Source organism: Dunckerocampus dactyliophorus, chromosome 4, assembly GCF_027744805.1.
Source record: "Dunckerocampus dactyliophorus isolate RoL2022-P2 chromosome 4, RoL_Ddac_1.1, whole genome shotgun sequence".
Taxonomy (NCBI): Eukaryota; Metazoa; Chordata; class Actinopteri; order Syngnathiformes; family Syngnathidae; genus Dunckerocampus; species Dunckerocampus dactyliophorus.
The window spans coordinates 29,176,371-29,199,646 of NC_072822.1; the positions used below are offsets into that span (position 1 = coordinate 29,176,371).

General features: G+C 41.3%; 1 protein-coding gene and 1 long non-coding RNA gene across 3 annotated transcripts in view; one reads left to right on the top strand and one right to left on the bottom strand.

Annotated features, from left to right (window-relative positions):
- Window positions 1–23,276, bottom strand: part of LOC129179399 (nuclear receptor subfamily 6 group A member 1-A) — a 146,259-nt gene that overhangs the window by 90,163 nt on the left and 32,820 nt on the right. The window lies entirely within an intron of this gene.
- LOC129179400 (uncharacterized) lies at window positions 5,696–19,394 on the top strand. The gene is made up of 3 exons (XR_008569958.1): window positions 5,696–6,176; window positions 18,346–18,533; window positions 19,275–19,394. It is a non-coding gene; the product is annotated as an uncharacterized LOC129179400 (long non-coding RNA).

Genomic DNA, 23,276 nt, shown 5'->3' on the forward strand with positions numbered 1-23,276 from the left:
TTTCTTAAATCCAAGGTCACTGCAACAGTCTACCAGAATGTTTAGAGGACTTCATGATTCCTTCTGCTGAGGATCTGTATGGAGATGCAGATTTCATCTTCCAGCAGGACCTGGCCCCTGCCCATACCGCCAGAAACACCAAAACCTGGTTTGATGCCCATGCCATCACAGTGCTTGACTGGCCAGCCAACTCACCGGACCTAAACCCCATTGAGAATCTATGGGGTATTCTCAAGAGGAAAATGAGGGGCACCAGACCCAACAACAAAGAAGAGCTGACAGCAAGCATCAAGGAAATCTGGGCTTCCATAACTCCCAGGCAATGCCACAGGCTGATTGCTTCAATGCCACGTGGCATCGAGGCAGTGATTAAGGCAAAGGGATTCCCAATCAAGTATTGAAGATTGACATATCGTTTTGAAAGTACCATATTTTGATTGATTTGATGTGATCCTGATTTCTTTCTTTTTTTTCCTGCAAAAACTGAGAAGTAAATGGTGATTTCTTCACAGTATTCTAATTTTTTGAATTCCTGTTTTCGTGGGTTTTATGAGCTGGAAGCCCAAATTACGTAAAAATGAACAAATAAACACTTGAAATCGTTTAAATTGTGGGCCCTGAATCTATAATCTATGAAAGTTTAACTTTTTGAATGGAATTATGGAAATTAAACAACTTTTCCTTGACATTGTAATTTTTTGGAAAGGGTCTGTATTACTCTATGAAGCAATTTCAGCAGAAATTGCGTGTGAATGCTGAAACTGAAATGTATCATGAATGTTGAAATATCCTAGAAATGTGTGGAAATCTATTCACCAACGAAGGACCGAACCAGCACTCATCATGTTGGGAGATGACCACTTTACGACCTGAGCCATGTCACTGAAAGCCATTCGGGTTTCTCTTACTCAGCTGCCGTATGTTCACTTACGACAGTCCTTTGGTTAGCTCTCCATCTTCGTTTTTCACTTCCCCACAAATGTTGGCGACAACCATTATTATTATTAACCATTATATACCATCGTCTTGGTGGACATGAACGCCACCGTGGTCCCCGATAAGGGTGATGCGGACCATTCGTTTCTGATGTCATGAACATACAACTTGAAGAGCCTGCTGCCACCTGCTGCCTTTCCCTCAACCGCAACACCCTTCCTGGTCGAACCCCTCAGTATGTCTACCAGTACTGCATCAATGTCAAGCTGCCAAAGACACCAGCCTCAGCAGAACTACGCGAACGTCCTCTGCAAGTAGCCTCCTCCAATAGGGCCCAAAGAAATGCGTTTTATTTTTTTCAAAATTGTTTTATGTTTTAAATTCCTTTTTCTTTTTACCTTTTACACTTACTTTACCAGCATAGAGTGTAATGTTTTTTATTTAATGCAAAAATCCTTACATTTATTGACACTTGTCTAACTTGTCTAATGGGATGGCAGTCATTGCTACAAAATCCTCAACAAACTTTAATGCCTGTGCTTGTTGTTAAGGAAGACGTAGTCGTCGATGCAATTCCAATTGCATTATTGATGTAAGATATTTTTTATGACACCCTTATTTTGTTTACACAATTAGACAGTATGTGGTGACCGGCATTTTAAAGTGTGTTGTTTGTGTTGAGAATGGCTGTTGACAGTTAAGACAAGCTGGGTGTAAGAATAACTGCCTCTCGTCCTCAGAACTTGCATGATGTCAGCGGCATTGTAAAACGCTCGTTTGCATTAACAAGCAGTAAAAGACAGACAGTGTGTTAACACACTCACACAGCCTGAGTCGCACACACACACAAAGCTGCACTAGCACGCGCTGCTAAACAAAGCTAACACAGTTAGCTTCCATTAATACAAAGTTTTTCCGCCGGTGTTTCAAGTACATGTTTAGTTCGGGAGGGGGCAGGCTAGTGTTTGTGATAAGATTCCGCCACGATTAAGCGATACATCCATCCATTTTCTTCCGCTTGTAGCGGGAGCAGCAGTCTCTGTAAGAAAGTCCAGACTTCCCGGTCCCTGGCCACCTCTTCCAGTTCCACCCGGAGGACACCAAGGCGTTCCCAGGCCAGCTGTGAGACATAATTCCTCCAGCGTGTCCTCGGTCTGCCCCGGAGCCTTCTCCCAGCTGGGCATGCCCAGAACACCTTGAACCTTCGGTTCACTGGGGATATACTTCCCCACACAAAAGTTCCTTCTCCTCACGATGACAGCATTTCATTCACATTATGTCAATTTCCATGGGATTCCATGTTTAACAGTAGATTCCGTTTTTGTTGACCAATTCCGTGATTCTGTCCGCGATTCCGGAAAACATAGGGCCGTATTCACTGACCTGTACTAATAAATCTGGATACACCATACGTCGCACGCGCCCGTGCAAGCCGCTGAAGCCACAGAGAGGCCATCTTAGCACTCACATCTCGTACGTAGCAGACTACATTGGCACAGCGTACATAGTGTACAAAGCACATGAAGAGGCTTGCAGAACATCTATATTTTACATTAAAAAGCAGGGAGATTCTCCCATTCCTTCAAGTAACGCAACCTTCGTCCCTTAAAAACGATTTGATACATTATTCTCTATCTTTTGGCTATATTAAATGTACTTTTTCCCTTCCAGTTCTCATTGCCTTTGGGACTAAATTCTACTGTGCACCCTGGCTCAGCACTCCCCTATAGCAATGCATAGTTTTACTCCTCTAGAAAGAGATTTTAATTTGAACTGCATATCCCATCCCTTTTTCCACTAAAATCCATGGTCATGATCCTTTACTTTTTTTTTCTTACTTTCATACAATTCACTATGCTCTCGTCTGTACAAAACATGAATCATAAAAGAGAGTGACTTTGGACAGGTTTTTAAATCATTTAACATTTTGCTGATTTTTTTTTGTGATTTTTTTTTGCTTGTGCTATGAAATAGAAATAACCTCTTTTCTGATAAAGAAATATCAGATAGAGAACAAAAACCACAGGAATATGTAGTATAATATTTAATGATATATAAACATTGTCTCCATATGGGGGTTCATTTCAAATTCGGGTAAACCAAAAAAAAACAAAAAACGTATTTTTTTATATTTGCAAGCAACCGCAAATGATTTAGTAGTCTAGTGGCGGTTGTTTGTTTACATATCCCCCACGGCCCCTATGTAAAGCCGTTATGACTCAGGTATGGTATGATATTGACAGAATTTTAAAAAATGATCATACCCGAGTCCTTATGACTAAGCTCAAGCACACCTGTTGCGCGAGGACTAACGTTGCATTTAGTGTGAGTGGGTAACAAACTAACAACAGACTTAACAACTCACAAGTTCTGACATAAGTCATTGTCCGAGAAGTGTTTCTTGTGAGTGGTAATATGGCGGCCGCGTGGCTTCACAAGTCATTGACCAATGGTCTATCCAGATTTATTAGTACAGATCAGTGGCCCTATTCCTACCCCAGACATGCCTGACAGCCATAAGCGCAAAATGGGTACAAAAAAAGGCTTGCAGACTTAGAACAGGAATGTCAATAGGGCCACATACAGAACTAGAAAAGCACTCAGAGAGCGCAGAGCTCCACCAAGCACCATAGTTCCATAAATATTAGTCCTACATTTATTTTATCTACATATTTAATCTAACATTTGCATGCCAACACCTAGCATAATAGTGTTAAGTGTTTATAAAGTAGTAGTCGTAGCAGTTAGAACTCTTTAGATCAAAGGCATTTTGCATTCTGAAAAATGGGAATGTCAAGAAAAGTGGGAATTCCTGGTTTGTGAAAAATGCCATTAATGTCCTCAATTAGTTGAATGCTTTGATGTTGGAACAGACTGAATAAGTTGAGAAAAGTAGAAGTAGCTCGAACTCTTTAAATCAAAGGCATTTTGTGTTACGGAATTTTTTTGTGCTGTGGCTAATAGCATGAGTGTCCTGGCTAGGCCTGTCACGATAATGGATATATTGATTTATCGAACGATAAAAAAAACAAAAACAAGTTGATAATTATGAGCCCTCGATAAATTGACATTTACGTGTACGCGCGTCTGCTCCATCGGTTAGCCTCTCTGTGGTACACAGGCAGGATGACAAGAGGGTTCTGTGTGCATTGGCTCTTTATGAAATGAACACAGAAGAGAACGAGCATCCTCTCAGCTATTAAGCCTCTGTGTCCCAGTAGTGGAGGCGGGTGCTACGTACACGGAGTGCGAGCAGTTGGCAACCAGACGCGAATGAAGGCACAAAAGTAATAGTTTCTAAGCCGCCATCTAGTGGCGCAAATGTGACATGACAAAATGATCATTGAATAATAAGAAACCAAATGATAATATGGCTTAAAAAAAAAGGTCAAAATTATCGATTATCGTCTATATGTGCCCTGCCATTGGCTGGCGACCAGTCCAGGGTGTACCCCGCCTGTCGCCCGAAGGGATAGGCTCCAGCATGCCCCCGCGACCCTAATGAGGAGAAGCGGTGTAGAAAATGAATGGATGGATAGTAGAGGGTAATAACAGTTTTACGGAAAAGTGATTTTTTTTTTCAGTATCAATAGAGGCAGCCTGAATGTCCAGGACGTTTTGAACAGTTTGATGTTGGAATGCCTTGAATTGGCTGAGAAATGTGGCAGTAGTAGCAGGTCATAATAATTAGTTTTAGGAAAAAGGGTGAATTTGGGGAAAATTTTTAATTCTGGATCACCCCCAAAATTGTATCAGTTCTTCCATATCCCATTTCCGAAAATTTCATCAAAATTAATTCAGAACTATTTAGTTATTTTGAACACAGACAAACAAACAGATACAAGCTGGCAAAAACATAACCTCAGCGCTGCTTATGTTTTGCGGAGGTAAAAATTTAAAGATGGGGGCCACTTTGATACATTTTTTTACATTAAAGAAGCTAAAACCAATTCAACGTAGTCGATAGGACCACAAATCAGGCTTCTCAATGAAGCACTCACACACACGCGCCGCACGTAACACACGCACACACTCATAACACGTTATTTATTTATTGATTGGTATTCATGTCTCTTCTGTTGGTGTTGCTTAATTTATTGGTATTCATGTTTCTTTTGTTCTTATTCTTTTTCTTGTGTTTTCTTTCTTTCTTTTTTGGGGGGAGGATGAACAGAACAAGAATTTCATTGCATAGTATAACTGCCTGTTTTACTGTGCATATGACAATAAAACTCTTGAATCTTGGATCTTGAATATTGGCGCTGACTTCAGCCTGCTGTCCCCATGAATTAGCAAGCTGCTAACAAGGACATTTTGTTTTAAAAATACATGAAGAACACAGTTGCACTCACGCAGTGTATTAATAGCACAACAAGACAAGCGCCATATTGTACGCCAACTGAAAAATGTATGCAAACTGAGGCAAAATTTTGCCGGAAATGTTCGCAAAAACCAAAAAAATGATTTTTATGTTATTATTATTATTACTACTATTAAAGACTGATTGAAAGCTTTATTTATGTTTAATATTGAGATCCTCAGAGGTTCCATCACTTCTCTCTCTGGATGCGTTTTTTGTTTTCCCCTTTTGCTTCCTGAGTCACAAAAACTCCACCCACGTTGGCTGCAATTCAACAGAAAAGCCTTCTCCTTTTTAATGGTCCGAGCGCAAACCAATCGCAGCGCCCCCTGCTCCCCCTCCGCTCCCAAGCCTTGAGCCAATATCAGCAGCCCTCGCTCCACACATGACTCGGTGTGCCGCCGTCAATCAACCGCCTCATATATAGTGCATGCAGGAAAATGTGGAGCACTTCAATAACTTGTGTGTGTGTTTGTGTATGTGTGTGCGTGCGTGCGTGTGTTTGTGCATGGGGGCGCGTGCGCAGAGTGGGGGGTTTGGATGCGAGCGGGAATGTCGGTTCTTGTTTATCTATGTGGCCGTGCAGAAGGCGCGAGAGAGAGGGAGGGAGGTATGCAGGGAAAACAAGAGAAGAGAGAGAATAGTGAGGCAAACTCCTGGCCGAGGTCCCACTAGCAGCAGGCAGAACGGACTGAAATGTGTCAGGATTGTCTACGTCTGCGTGTGTGTCAGTGTGTGTGTCTGGGGGAGACGGTGTGCTCAACCCATTTCACCCACAACTTTTCAGTCTATATTTCACCCCCGAATATGGAAGCGTTTCCCCTTTTCTACTATCCAGCCACCTCGTATTCTTGTTGCCAACTTTTTGGTCATGCTGCTGGTAAGTATTTCAACTACTTGACCTACTTTACAAAAACCTCACTGATATTATGCATATCTGTACCGCTTTTGTAGCATGTGTTTCTTTTTTCAGGTTAGTAACTGAAATTTGAACAACCTATAAATGTTTTTGGTTTTCAATACCAAATAAAACAGGTTTTGTGATATTAATATGCATGAAAGCAAACAGTTTGTACGTGGGAGAAGTTTTGAGAAGGATGTATGCGAGAGAGAGAGAGAAGGCAGACGGAGATTGTGTCGGCTGGACAAAGTGTACAGAGTATGAAAAGTGTGTGTGTGTGTGTGTGTGTGTGTGCGTGTGTGTGTTTGCTCTGTGGGAATGTGAACTGCATCAGGCAAGAGCTATGTTTGACTGGGAGGAACTGAGCCAGACCGTAGACAAAAGCAAGTGGGGCAGACCAGACGGGGCAGCCCAGCCATTCGAGACGGCAAGCCAGCCAGCTGCTGCTGCGATGGAAGGGGATGCCTCGACGTTTGTGATCGTCTGAGGTTTAACGGTTGCCCTTTCAAGTGTATAACATTCCAAAACAGGATTTTAAAAAATCTGCAAAAAGCAATTGCATAGATGACAAATTTGCATTTGAGAATGGAGAAATGCAGGATAGGAAGTCTAAATGTGGGTGGTTGTTAAATATAGACAAAGAATAGGAGCGAATGTAGTTTTCACACATCCTGTATCCCCTCGGTTTCCCCCACCAACTCACATGGGGAGTCATTGGGTTTGGAATGTAGCAGGCGATAGCTGTTCCTATGCGGGCTTTTTTTGTGCTGGTCTGCTTTTGTTCAAAGCTCTTAATCCACCACAAAAGGCCGACAACAACGTTGCTGAAGATCACAGATGTACACCAGGCCTGCTGCGTACATAAAAAGGCTTAGCGCTAGCAGAATTAACAGCTATCGTACAAATATGTCCGGCTTAATGGGAAGCGAATCTTTGAAGATGTACTTTTAAAAGCCTCCTTTCCCTGCGGGTGGTGGAAAAATAAGTCATCATATAAGAAGGCAGTAAGTGTGTACAAACCTCCAAGTGACATACCTGTACATGTTGAGTCTTGTCACCCCGATACGCATCTTAGCCCACATTGTCGGTAACGTTAAAGGTCTAACTCAAACTTCAAAGTCTCTGATATCTGAGAGTTGTTTCTGAAAATAGGGGAAAGGTACTAATTCATTCCAAAAGTGGTAAAATACTATCCTAATTATTATTACAGTAGATCCCCCGCTTTTTGTGGGGGTAACGCTTCCAAACTACCAGTGAATGGCGAAAAACCGCGAGTAATTGAGACACCCATAAAAATGTCTATTTTTGACACACGGCTCAATCCCCCTCCCCCATACCCTCCTGTTAACTTGACGTCATCTCTCGGATTAACATTGCAGAACCAGTCTCTCTTCAATATGCTTCACACACATATTAAACACATTTAAAGTATAAAATGTATCTAAGGCTGCGACTAACAATTATTTTCTCAGCCGATTGATCTGGAACTTCTTGTTTTGGTTTATCGATTAATCGGTTAAGCCCTAATCAACATCAACCAAACACAAACAGTCAGTGGTTGTTGTTGTTGATACTGTAAGATGACTGATAAACAGATGGAATGTAAGTCACAGTGTAGAAGTCATATATAAATTTCACTTTTGCGTCTCACAGCAACTATGGTGCGTTCAAGGACCAGTGAACAAAGTGCAAAATCTCTACAGTTGACAAAAAAGCATTATCAGTGAAGCATAAAGACAAACATGTAAAACTTGCGGGCTTTTTTTACTAGTAGTACATGTATGCTGTACATTTTGCCTTATCATTCATTCATTCATTCAGTTTCTATGCCGCTTAATGCCCATTTGGGTCACGGGGACCTGTATTATGTATAAATTATTACTAATTTGGTGCATGAGATGTGTTTTCTGCAGATCCAAACGGCCTAGTTTTGCTGTTGTTTAAGGATTTGGGCTAATCTATTTTGTTGGCAGACGTTTTCAGAGGTAGATTATTTGCATGGACTTCATCTTAGATATGATGACGCGACCTTCCAGCATCTCTTGTAAAGGAGCGTGCTCAGTTCAGAGAGGGCAGCAGTTGTATAAGCAGCTCCTGTGACCCTTCAATTCAGCCCTGCCTCCATTCAGCCGAGTCCTCAAAGAACTTTGGTCCCATGCTTGATGCTCCGTAAGCCACTCTACATGCCTCGTTCCCTCCCAGGCCTGTGTCTACCTGGATTTGAATAGAAACCAGACAGACAGACCCCTCCCTCCCGCCCCCCCAACCACACACACACAAACACAATCGACCGTCTACTCTGTCACCGCTCCTGCGCGGGACAATGAGGATTTGTTAGCGCTCAACTGCAAGCCCACTCATACAAAGCATATAGCTTCCCACCTCAGTCCTCAGACCGAGAGTGGAGCTAGCTGGAGCACAGGCGGGTAGGACAGCAGCAGAGGGGGCCCAGGGTGAGGATTGGGAGTGGGGGTAGTGTGTAGGGGTGGGTTTAGCACACAAGAGCTCTGGGTTGGGGGATGGGGCCTGAAATGAACAGGAAATTACTGTCTTTGATGGGGTTGTGGCAGATTCACAGAGACTGAACTGCTTCAGGGCGTCTTCCCTGCCATAAAAAAACCTGTTTGAGCAGATAATGCCAAAACACTTCAAGGCTCCCATGTGTCACATCCCTCTGTCTGTAATGGACTTATGTTTGTACACAGGTGCCCAGTAAACTCTTGCAAAAGTTTGAACAGCCGACCATGTTTCTCCTTGAACCCTTACTTTTTCTCCCCTTCGGACACCAGACATGGGAATCCTATTAAGATCAAAGTCCATCCAAACTATTTTCACCCGCTGAAAAATTCTGAATACAATCCACGATGACGAAATTACAAACCCTCTGCCTCAACTTTTTCTAAAAACTTATGAAGAGACCGTTAGGAGACAGATATTTTAAGTACAGCAGTTCCCGGCACATTTGCGATTCAGCATTCACAGCCCAGCAGATTCACGGCTTTTAGGTCATGTTTTTTTTTTTCTCCCCAAATTTATAAATTTATTCCCACAGGAAATACATCTTATTTACACAAAATCTAAAATAACTGAAATATGTGATAATACAAGTAAAATGTACAGCATACGTGGACCACTTTCCATGAACGCACCATAGTTGCTGGGAGATGCAGAAGTGAAACTTACATCTAACAGTCCGGACTCAATGCTTGCAGTGAGGTGATGGGAATTAGAGCAGGCAAGCAGTGTGGATTATGTAGACGCAACTTGGAGAAACTCCCTTCTCCAACAGCTAGCCGGGACGACCCAGCGGCCTGCAGAACAGGGGAGCCTCCTACTACCGCTACGTGGGGTGGAGGTGACCGCAAAACAGATGTAAGGGCGGTTGCCATGCTAGGTTTTGACTCATCGTTTCTATTAATCATCATTATTGTTTATTAGAGGTGAGAAGCTATTTGTTTTATGCTTTAAATGTGTTTAATTAGTGTGTGAGGTATATTTAGGGAGTCACGGGTGAACAATGGCAATTGAAGAGAGAAGGGGACGGTTCTAAAGCTGATTCTAATTGAATAATTACAACAGTCACTTTCATTGCAAATGTGGATCCACAATCGGAAGAGAATGTCAACGTCAAGCTAGCGGGTTTGGAGGGGGAGGAGCGAGCCGTGTGTCAAAAATACACATTTTTATCAATGACTCGCAGATTTCACCGTTTGCTGGCAGGGTAGGAACGGAACCGCCGTGAAAAGCAGGGATCGGCTGTATATATTTAAATCTTATAAAAGCATAGGACCCTGGCACAGGGGGCCGCTGGGTTCTGTCTATGTTGCTATGATAATTGTTCAATATCAATAATTCAAAGTACAAATCAAAGCACAAACCCTTAAATGGGGCAAATGTCAAAAATAAGACCAGCATAATAATAATAATTATATAATAATAATAATAATTTCATAAAACAAAAAGACTAACTTGGCCACCTAGCCGTTGCAAGTATCATTCCTCTGCCGCCACAGCTCACTGAAGAATCAGCATTTACACGTACCCAGTGGCAAGGATATCTAGATGGTCATATCTACAGTAAGCATCAAAGTCTTCCTTTTAGTTTGATACCAAGTTCATCCATGCAGACCTTGTAGGTTCACAGAAAAACTTTGCTTTTGTCTTTTATTGAGCAAAATGCCCCAGGGTTTAAGAGATTTAGAGGAAGCAAGATGTTTCAGTTGTCTTATAATTACTATAGGGCTGCTGCTATAGAATATTTTAGTAATCGAGTATTTTACTGAAAATGTTTTCAATTAATCGAGTCATCAGAAAAAACAGATTTTTGCTTGGTTAAAGTGCAATTATAAATACACAAGAGAAAATAAAACATAATGAATGACCAATTGGTTTAATTGTTTAGGTAATCAACCATGTTATTCCTTAAATCCACATTGTGCATAGGAACAAACTGTATTTTCTTTGGTCTGATGGACGACATCAGGGGTCGGGGACCAATGGCTTTTTTCATGTCTGCATCTGGCTCTCACACATTTCTTGACACTGTAAATTTTTTAATTTTTTTTTTTTTCCATTGACATTTTGAAGTAAAACATTACAGAAATCACAGTATTGAAATATAAAATATTATAATGCATTTTAGTCTGTTTTCTATCTCAATGTGGATGGCTAGAGCCAATGCCAATGCCAACAGTCCTTCCAATATTTTCCGGGTCAGATGGCAAAACACAATTGTAACTGGATAAGGTGGTAGCCTACCAGGTCATTGAGAGGTCAAGAAGAAAACGTCCTGCCTTTAGTCATTTCAGCACAAATGGACAGAGGAATTGGCCTTCGTGGAAGAGAGCAGGTTTGGCAGTGTGTCTAATATGCAGTGATAACATTTCATCGATGAAACGGTCAAATATAAAGCGCCACTTTCACACGCCATACTACATTTGCATCTAAATATCACAGCCAGAAGAAGGCATGCCCAGAGCTGCTTTAACTATAGGAGTCCTGAGTGCAAGCTAGTCAGCAAGCAACTCCGTGCATGGAGCCGACAAGCTGACTGTTCTTCCACCAGCTTTGCTGGTTCTTCAGGAATAGTGAGGAACAAAAAGCCATTCACAGATGGCAAATATGCCAAAACATTCATGCTTGATGTGGCGAACTTACTTGTTGGCGACTTTTCGGATAAAGACAAGAAAATGAAATGAATAAAAGACATGCCATAAAAGACAGCAAGAACAGTTCACGATAGCACCATCATGATGGGAAATCAAGTGGAGAAAACGCAAGTGAAGGACATGAAGCTTAACCTCACCACGTACCAACCAGACTACAAAACCATCAGCAAAACCATGCAACACCAGAAGTCTCATTAATGGTAAGAAGTATTTAAATTGATTATTGATTAGCTTCAGCATAGCAATGTTATTAAAAAGAAGAAATGCAGAGATTTATTATATTCTAAAATTGTTGGTCTTGGCATTTTGTTGTATTCAGTGTTAATAAAAAATATTATATGGCTCTTAAGGAAATACATTTTTAAAAAATGTGGCTTTCATGGCTCGCTTAGCCAAAAAGCTTCCTGACCCCTGCACTACATGATGGTGCTTTTGTAGATGAATTTATCCATCCAGACTGTTACCATTTACTGGAAAAGAAGAGATACAATAAGACTAAGACTAAATTACATATTACATTATGTTGATGGCTGTACATTCATAAATCCTAGTCTTAGACAGGCTGACTAGAAATAAGACAAATATTCTTTATAAGATATTGAGTTTTTGCAGTGTTCAAAGTAAAATGAAGACACTTGTAGTGGAACACTTCACTCTCAACTAAGTGAGTGAGAGACACACTTCCTTGTTCCATTGTCTGAAATGAACAGCTACTGGCTAGTGAGCTAAAATGTTTATATTTTCCATTTACCATCATAATAAACTGCCACACATTCGACAGTAGTCATAATTAAGAGAACGCTAGCCCTCCCCATGGCTAACGTTTAGTAAGGTGCATTAACCTATTAACCTAAATCTCACTGATTTGCGCTATGTTCATCTTACCTTGTCTCGGATCTTCCGCTCCATTCGGGAGAAATTGATGCAACATATAAGATGTGCTGTTGTGGTATGTAAGTGCCGCGTTACAACGGATACACGTCACGGTGTTCAACTTGCTCTTTAGCCGCATTTGATGTCAGTTTGTTTTACTTGTGTTTTCCTTCTCGTTCGTTGCCTTGACGCATTCCCTCACCTATTCAATCTTCCCGCGCCATCTGCTTCCTTCTTCGTCGTCTGCGTGTGTGATGTAAGCAATTCTTCGAAGCAGAAAAAAAATCCTATAGATTTTTTTTATTTTTTATTGACGTACTCGAATTACTCGAGGAATCATTGCACCCCTAAATTACTGCATATGATTGTTAGTATGGTATGTATGTACAGTATGTATGTATGTAAGTATGTATGCAAGTGCACTGACCATATCTGAAACAAAATAGCACACAGCTATAATGATATAGTCAATTAAATAATTAAATAGTGATTTCACTTGGTTTTCGGGACTAATCCGTTCCAAAGGGTCCGTCAAAAACCGAATCATAGGAAAACTGAAGCAACTTTTCCCACAGGAAACAATGTAAATCGTGCGTTTTCCATGTCACATGTTAAGTCCTTTCGTGATATAAATGTGTTTGTGTTTTTGAGTATGAGGGGAGATGTTAATATGTGTTCAGTCAATATCAGGGTCGATTAGAGACTTTCATCTGGTCTCGCTACAGCAGATTAGACATTGCCTGTCTCATACAGCAGATACAAGCTGCAGGCCACTCGTCTGGCGCCCTGACCCACATTGCTCTGATGTGCACGTCACTTCCCATTACTTTGACAATTGGATGCCAAATCAGCTGAGTGTGCCATGATCTGCATAGCCTCCCTACGGGTGTAGCCTTGCTGGCCACAACATCGTTGTCATATACTAACCTTGGCTACAGGAAGTGTGGCGTGAGTCACAGTGAGACGATGTCACGGCGGCTGTCAGTCCAAAGTGTTTGTGGTCCACTGGTCACGCAAGCAAAATGTTGACCTTGATGCTAACACACAAAAACATCTAAGCCGTGTCAAGTCGAATAAATCCGAACTTGTGAGCGAGCACCCGTGTACGCTTCTTCTCGTTATATTGTGCCTTTTTCTTAATTTTTCCTATAAAAAATGAGCCACAGGCTGTAAATCGCTCCTGGACCGCACTTTGGCTTCCGTGCTTCTGTCGCTCTTCGTCAGGGTTGAGTGGTTTGCCTAAAACACAAAGATAATAGGTCTGCTCTCATGGATGACTAAGGAAAGAAAAAAATATTCACATTTGAGAGGCTGAAATCAGAGGATATTTACATGTTTAAATAATAAAAACAACAAAAAACAGATTAATTGGATAATCAATTCATCATCGATTCATCATTTAATTGTTGAATCTCTGAGTGTTTGATGTGGCTCAAGTCTCAAAAACGAATGTACAGTAAAATAAATAAACAGCAAATAATTATGTAATCATTTTCAGCGTAATTAACGCATGCACATCACGTCAAGCCACACCTCTCTATTATGATGGTGGACAGGCGCACGTTTAGCTTCCCCACAAATGTACACACTGTCTGACACTCTTTATTTATTGTGATTAATTTGAAATTTGTAAACATTTGACAGCCCTACTATTTAGCTTGTTAGCCTCCAAGCCTCCAACAATGGTAATTAAAGAGAGAAGGGGAGTGTTATTACAGCTGGAAGTCATCGATGCGTTACTACCATAATTTTTATTGCAAATGTTACAACACGGAGGTGGACTGTGTGCCCCCTTAACAAGTCGTGTTAAATGTGGAGTGCTTACCACACAAGCGTATTCAAGGCTGAAAATGCAGTAGAAAGCACGAAAATGTGTACATGTTGGCAGGTTTGTACAAAAAATATTTGAATCATAAATAAGACTAATTATGTCTGCAGTGTCATTTGTGCAGCCATAATTCAGAGTGAGGGTTTTGAATGAAGGCTGGAGATAAAATGCAGATTACTAAGAATACAAAAGACAGAATTAGATATCTCCATCTGTTATCTCAAGAAGTACTTCGACCAAAAATACCTGAAGCCCAGCAGCGTGCATGAATACTTGTATTTATAGAAAATGCAAGACTTCTGCAGCTGTCTGACAGGAGACGAGTCTGTTTGCAGGCAGCCTGAAAGATAATTGGCAGCTATGGAGTGAAAAGCGGGCTCAGCAACAGATAAGGAGCGTGTGGAAAGCTCCATAATCAGCACGGATTAGCAAATGATAAATCATGGGTTCACAGAAGTATGCTGCCACTGCGAGAGGCAGGGGAAAAGCAGAGCGAGTGGGATAGAGCTGGAGCGAGCGAGTAGTAGCGAGGATGTGGATGTTTTTGCTGTAACTCAAAAGAAAGACACAATAATACCATCTAGCAGGTCAGCAGCAGAGACGAGCTGAGAGGGAGGGGGGGAATGAAAAGAGAGAAATTAAAAGCTCTGCCAACACTCTGGCTAATACAATCTTCTGCCTGTCAGATTACCTCCTTTAATCCAGAAAGGTTTAACGCCTCTTAGAAATCTGAAAGAAGACATGAATTCAGCAGAGATTTTCCTCCGCAAAAGAGGAGGAAGGTGCCAGGAAGGAGGGTTAAGTCTCTGAGCAACTCTGCAAAAACACCGGTCTCAACAGTCATCAAAGTGCTCTGCAGAGGATCAGCTCATTTCAACTGTGGCAAAGTTCAAGCGAGCTGACATTCGCTGCCACGGTATTCATTTAATTCGCGCTTTTAGCCCCGCGAAATAATACACAAAAGCCTGTGTGTTTCCATACTGTGGAACAAAAAGATAAGCTTAACTTTAGAAGAGTTGACCGGGTCTCAAGAGCACAATTCACAGTGTAACGCAAGGATATAGTGCGTGATAAAGAAACATACTTTCCTGCTGGGACGGAATACGCCTTTAGTTAAAAAATGTATGAAATAATAAAGCATGTGAAAAGGGGAATACTCACATTTGATCATCATACCGCGCTGCTGAGCATCCATGCTTCAACCCGTTTGCTTGTCCCATCAATTACATAATGCTACATTACTCAAATTAGGCATGGGGCATATAAACGATATACAATAGAAACAATATACATTTAGAAGCACCAATCCATCGGCTCCGATTTGCTTAATCGGCCGATCCTTGCATATGAAACCGATCTTATCCACCGATCTTACCTACCTCTGCGGTGCATGACTTACAGCTAGCAATCGAGCTAAGACTAAAGCTAAAGCTTGCAAGAGCAAAGAGCGAGGCGGCAGCCCATGTTAGCGCTTATGAGCCGTGAAAAGAGCAAAGCTACTACAAGGAAAATGATAGCGTTCATGGCATTGGACGACTAGCCATTTCCGGTTTGCTGTGCACTTTATTTTTGGTAAGACGCTCAAACCTGCTGTGCAGTTTTTGTTAGTTTTTAACGTGAAAAATAAAAGACCACAGAAACTGTTGTCATTTAGTAGTCTGGACAGGAATTTTCTAAACTTTTCAATTCTATTTGAGAGGACTACCTCATGTGCAACGATTTTTTGTTGTCCATGGGGCCGAGAATTCCTGGTTGCACCCCTGCAATTGGCTATATGATATGAAAAAGGGAACCATAAAATCACCTTCATTTAGGCCAAAACATATTTGACTTTGATTTTTTGACTTTTTCAAGAGAACATATATCACTGGTGAAACTTACAGAGGATGAGACACATTCTTTCAGGAAACTTTAGATGTGAGAGTACATAGTTTGATGGCACTCTTGCATAAAGCAGTCGGCAAACCCGGTGTCCTCCACCGCGGAAAGAGGCTGGTCATCTAGCCCGATGAATTCAATTATTCTTCGGGTTATTTGCTTTAGACGGTCACGCACATACGGGCGAGTGTTGGCTACATTAGCTGCCGTTTGACTGATGATCACATCGTGAGCCTCTACAAGTCACCATATTTGGTCAAGTGTTTTGTTTTTCATATGCCGCTTTTTAACGTGATACCCTGACGAGATATTTTTCGTGGCATGTTTTGCAGGATGCAAAATTTATATCTCTCAAGTAAGTTCCACACAGCAGACATGTTCATTTTGGGTTTGGCACGCCTACGTAGTGTGCAGGAAAGTGGGCAGGGGACGATGGCTACAGTTGCTGCAATAGTACGAGCCAGAGGTGATCGGCGTTGTGATCGGCGTTGAAAGGCAATTATCGGCATATGCCAATCACATGCTCTTTCACGGAAATTTGCCGATATTCATCGGTGGCTGATCGATCGGCGCATCCCTAGTACGTAGTGCTGTACCTAGCAGGGCTAAATTATGTGCGTAGGAGCTCCTTTACGTTACTAAGCTTCTGAACAGAAAATTAGAACGTAGATTAATGAGAGTCTGGAGAGAGAATAATACAACGCAGAGCAACTACATTGTGAACACACACGTCCAAAAACTGGAAATGACGCATCACATTACCGCACACGTCGGCAGCCAAAGGAACAGCCTAACGAGTAGCCTGTTGTCTGTTATAATTTATATGACAAAAAATTGTATATACATTATCGCAAAATACAGTATATCACAATATAGATTTTAAGCCATATTGCCCATCCCTAACTCAAATTTACTATTCTATCTATTTTTGTTGTGCAAGGCAGCAGCTGTCATTTATTATGGACATGAATTAAATTAAAAGTGTTTATTTAACTTATAGATCATTTTGAATCGGTGTTTCCATTATGAAGCGTGCATTGCATTGCAGACATTTGATGACTAAGCTACATTGTGTGCGTTGATTTGAGTGAGCCCTAGCCCAGCTCTTCCAAGTGTGCCGAACCTGAGCAGGGATCAGAGCGCACGAGCCAAGCATGACAGACTTTAGGTATGAAGTGGGCCCAAGCACGGTCTAGTGTGAGTACGTGCTTTTCTTTAAAGAGTCCTCAGAAAAAGTTATTTTTCATTATTTTATTATTTTTGGGGGACATTTGCACTATATTTTGGATAAAAAGGTGAAGTGCTTTCTTGAAAAACAACAGTTCACCATTCCACCTGACCGTATACTGTAACTGCTCATTTCGCTCAGCTACAGTATTTTGCCAAAAAAGCTTGCTCGTTTGAGCCACATGTTCTGTCTGGCACTAAGGTATAACAGCCTGCATGTGGGCAGAATAAATCAGTCTGGGTTATCCTTCTGGCACAGACTGATTTAAAAATTACTAAATTACTGATATCAGAATTGGAACGGCTGTTGCTATAAGAAGATGATGTTGCAGAATATTACTTGTAGATTGAATAACTAATAATCTGTAGAGATATGTCACGGTTGAATTCAGATGACACCCACTAAGGGGCTCCCTCATCCCACTCTGATAAAGATTCTCCAAACTGCAGCAAAGAAAAGCACACAATACATATTCATCACCCTCAGCGTTCATAAAATGAGCCGACAAAGATTTGGAGAGGGGCGACGAGGGTGACATGCGGTGTGGTTCTCTCAGGCGTGCTGCATGAGTGGATAAGTCAAGGAGAGCCAGATTGCCATGATCAAGTGCTTCAGTACTGAGTTCAAAAAGGTGCATCGCAGAGAGAGACACAAAATACACGCACAAAAAACAGTAAACAGACGGGCATCTGAGAAAAAGGTGAGAATACTGCCCGCTACAAGGACGAGCTAAGGAAGAGACAAGCAGAGAAAGGTAAGAGAACCTGTGTGGACGGCGTATTCGATGAAAGTGTCAGCGTTGGGAATCATGGGTTAATGGTAAGAAGCAAGCTGGCAGTGGAAAAAGGAGCTAGGTTGGCTACAACCAAGGTTTAAGTGAATGCCTGCAGCCTTGGCAGGATGATCCATGGCACGTGGATGCAGAGTGATTCCGGAAAGGATTGGCAGTCCGCCTGAAGAAGTGTCTTGACTGGAGCAGGGCCGGCTTGGCTGCTAGTCCCTAACTGAGCCCGTAGCTTCAGTTGAGCTTGGGTCTAATGCCTAACGCACAATTCCATTCAGAAAAATGAAAGCCTATGAACTGAATATTGAATTTATATTTTTTCCTTGGATAGTTGAGAGCATGTGTGGCAATTAAATGTTCCGTCTATCCATTTTCTTCTGCTTATCCAGGTTCAGGTCGCATGGGCAGCAATCTCAGTAGAGAAGCCCAGACTTCCCAGACCCCCGTAACATACTCCAATTCGACCGGGCAGGACGTTGAAGCGTTCCCAGGCTTGCTGCGACAGATAAACCCTCCAGCATGTCCGAGGTCTCCTCCCTGAGTCTCCACCCGGTTCAGCATTGCCCAATCACTACGGGTGAGTCCACAATCTTGCTCTTTCGGTCACTATGCAAAGCTTGTGACCATAGGTGAGGGTAGGAACGCAGATCGACTGTTATATTGAGAGCTTTGCCTTCTGGCTCAGCTCTCTCTTGACCATGACGAACATCAACCGCATTTGATGATCCGCCTGTCAATCTCGAGCTCCAACCTTCCCGATGGCAAGATTACTTGAGCTCTTCCACCTGAGGCAAGACCTTTTCCTTTTCCAGTCACAGCCTCATGAAGCCATCTGAACAGAACAAGTGACAGACTGACTGACTTGGCAGAAGCTAACGCTGTGCGTGAATAGGCTCGACTTGCTGCCGGCAATGCAAACCAGGGTTCTGCTGGAACGGTACAAGGACCAAATGGCACAGAGAAGCGTGCTTCCAACCCCGTACTCCTAGACGGAGAGATGCAGTCGAATACCTTTGCGTAAAAAAGTATTTTGATTGTGATTAAGTAAAGCGTCTGTCCCTTCTCCATAATATTGGACAACAGAGTAATGCCTTGTTTACAACTTACGCAGAGGCAAAAGTAACATTGTTTCATGTCTAAAAAGTACTCAGTCTACACTGAAAAAGGCGAGGTAAAATGCATAAACAATGCACAAAAAAATCTTTGGGTTGAGACGCTGTGTTTTTTTGTTTTCTATAGGATGCGGGACTCTATTTGTCATGTATTTGGGACTGTGAAGCGAAAATACAAAATCTTATGAATGCATTTATTTCAACAGGAGGCAGAACAATAGGGTTGTGTGCTGTCAGGTTCTGCACTACAGGAGGAGCAAATGCAGACTGCAGGCTGTGAGGCCAATATTTGAACAGCGCTACAGCAATACTCTCATTAAGGCAAGTATAAATCTTTGTATGGATTATATGCTTATGGTCTATTTTTATTTGCTGTTTAATATATTAACTAAATGCTTGTGTTACCGTTACTTGGTCATTTCAATGCAAGTAATGTCTTGCTTTAAACTGTTGACTTTATTAGAAAAAATATAAAAACATGATTAAAGCACAGTAATAGAAATTATGAATACTTACTTTGTAAATATTAGTAATAGATAGGTAATACTACCTAAAAAGTTATTTACAGTGGGGGAAATAAGTATTTGATCCCCTGCTGATTTTGCAAGTTGACACCCTTACAAAAATATAAAGACAACATTTTTTATTGTAGGTTCAGAGCAATAGAAAGACAGAATGTAAAAGAAAAAACATTAAATAAAAGGTTATACAGTAATCCCTCTTGACTTTGCGCTTCGACTCACACGGCTTCACTCCATCGCAGTTTTTAAATAATATATAAATTCCTAAATCATGCTGTGTTATGGTTGAATAAGGTTTATTATCTGTATAGTCAAAAAATATGCATATATAAGCAAATTTTAGTTTTGGGTTTTTTTGCATAAATTAAGCATTTTCAAGCGTCAAAATACCTAATGATGTAAAATACAAATGTAAGGCATTTACAAGACACATTCAAGGACGTGATGATATGTAGTATTCAACACTGGTCACTTGGTGTCAGTAATGTTACTGCAATGTTGGAGAGACACACAAGCACCAGACTTTTATTGCAGGTTTAAAAGATCTCACAACATGCAAAATAATCCCTAACACAGGCTACTGCTGTGCTGTTGCCACCGTAACCCACACCAAGCTAAAACTCAACTCTGAACCACTGACACCACTTCCTCTCCACCCCCCACTCAGTGCACACACAAGGACAAGTCCTATTTACTGTATATCTTATATTTCTTATTATGTCTACTATATTGAGTAATAGGAGTGTAAGGATGACTGTAGGGGTGTTATTTAATGTCTGGAGGGCTCTAGTAATGTTAAAAAACGTATTTAGAAGGTCGTAAACAGCTTTTCAATGTTGTAACTACAAAAATATAAAATTTATAAATAAGTAATCCTACTTCGCAGAAATTCACTTATCACCGTCAGGTCTATAGAACCAATTAACTGCGATAAACGAGGGATTACTGTACAAGTCTGTCAACAGTAGGGGTTAGAGATTAAAATGTGACTATGGCATGGCTACTATGAATGATAATACAGTAATATGGAAGTGGCAGTGTGCAAGGAATTATTGGAAGCGTACATTAAGTGCTTTAGGCACACCTTGCAATCCAGCCTATCTTGGTGTTTACAGCGTCAGCGTCAGCAAGATCCATGTTGACGGTTGACAATTTGACGACATAGTCGCAAGGGTGCGCATTTAAGTGTTTCTTGCATCATGCATTTATTCGGTAATTAAATACAAACCATCAACAAGGTGAAGCATCTGCTGAGCAGGTGCCGTCTTCATAACGCCGTGCAATGCACGTCTGAAAGCTGTAAAAAAATAAAAATAAAAAAAACTCTATAATGCAACCCAGCTCCTGAACAACAACGCCAAGAAGGCAATGCCTGGACACACTTGCCTTCCAGGCAAAATGCACATACATGTCCAAACTGTGGCACGAGGGCCTTCTGTGGAACGTGGCTCATTGCAGAAAGAAAATAAACAAAAACCCAGCAAAAGTGGAAAAATAGAGCAAAGGCCTTAATGTAACTAGAAGAAGCTAAAATGCTGATACTAATAACTAATGAAAACAAAAAGATTTGTCTTTAAATATATGTATTTTATTAGTTTTATTACAAATAGTTTTTTTTTATTATCTTAAGACAAAGACAAGCAGACAAGATAAACACAGTGTGCTATATTATTATTATTATTATTATTATTACTACTACTATTTTATATTATAACAGTGGTTTATTTGGTCTCAAAAATTGGTTTATTGCGGGACAATAAACATTTCAAAACACACCTGCATTGTTTTTTGATTCGCTTAAATAAAAAAGTTTGTTAGTCCAGTCTTATTATTTTTTCATTGTACTTTTCTTAAAATCCATGTTAAAATCTCGCCTCGTCTCGTTCTTGTGGACCCAAGCTCATCCATCGTCTCATCTCGTCTCGTGAGTTAGGTGTCTCAGGACACCCCGAGTCAACAGTAGGGGTGGGAATCTCTGGCCAACTCACGATTCGATGCGATTACAATTCAGAGGCTTGCGATGCGATGATAAAATGATTATCGATGTATCTTTTTTTTGTGATCAATAGTTTGTCAATTTTTCCAAGCATAATTTTTTTAAATATATTTCTTTTACTCACTCAATTTGTGTGCCTGTGTGTGCGCAAACTCAGTGAAGGCAGCCATGGGTTGATCAGGTCGTTGTGAGTTTTCACGCCACAATATGTCTTTTTATGACGTGGACATGCGCAGTTTATAGTCCGGTAAGGCTTGTGTATGTACAAATCAGTTTTTCTCTCTAAATTTAGTGGGTACGACTTTTAAACACAGTGTGTCTTATCCACCGGAAATTACATATTTCGATCACACCTGTCACATCTGCCTTTGAGTGGCATGACCAGCCAAACGGAAAAAGTGGGACTTATATTCCACAAATTACGGTAATAATATTACGTTGTGACTTGCGATTGACTGGCGACCAGTCCGGGTGTTGTCTGCCTTTTGCCCAAATTAAGCTGGGATAGGCACCAGCTCCCCAGATCCTCAACATGATAAACAAAAAATGGATGGACGCGTTATTGCAATCGTTAATTATTGCTGTTGGATTTTCAGTGTAGGGGGGCGAATGGAATACATCGCAGGTGTTATTGGGAGCATTCAGAGACTGTCCTCACATTTGTTTCATTGCACCTCAGAAAAGTACAGTACAACAGTACTACATCTTGTTAGTGCTGCTCAAACTGACTGAAAATCCCACACAGCCTATCTGAGCTTTAATCCCAGAGTCATGTTTTATAAGGCCACACTGTGTACCTGGCATCTAGTCTAGTTTGTTAGTTAAGTATTTACTTAAACAAATATTCAGTATTATATGATAAAATTGCTGAATGTTGCACTGTCCTTGAATACGGCAGACTGGAAGCTTGGCTGTGGCTCGGCCGACTATGCAGGCAACACGACAGAGTACACTGTGTGCTTCTCATTGTCCAACCCCAGGAATGTGCTGACGATGCAGGGTTCACACTAGTTCAGTTGCACTGTTGCACTCTTCACTCAAGCCCTGTCAGGCTCTCATGCTGGCCCAGCTATATTTACACGCGGCACTTTAACAGCTTTGTCACTCATTCAAAATCGCGTGAGTATTGTATTAAACTTGACTAAGTACTGCCACACCTAACAATTAGCATGCAGCAAGGAAACACACAATTCCAGGCAGACAGACACAGAGGAAGCCTCTATTTGAGAATGGGAGAAAACAGCCAAAGAGTCAAGTGCCAAGGAGGGAAACCACTTTTGCCTGAGCCAGAGCGACTGAAAAAAATGTTAAATTTCAACGTGCCTGTGAATGGAAAGACACAGAGAAAGGAAATGTGGGGGAAGACATGGAGGCATCTAACTGAAGCAACAGAAAAAACATGGCACATTAAAAAATAGCTTTTATGTTCATCTGGGAAACAAGACATTCGTCACCTGCAAAATCCATCCACCCCTTTTCTGTACTGCTTATCCACATTAGGGTTGCGTGTTGCAGCCAATCCCCGCTGACTTCAGGCGAGAGGCGGGGTATACCTGGGTGTGGTCGCCAGAGCACATAACAAAATACAAGCATATTCACGCAACAATTTGGACAATTTACTGTCTCCAATTAGCACATACATGTTTAGGGGATGTGCGAGGAAGCCAGCGTAAACCCACACAAGAAATGTG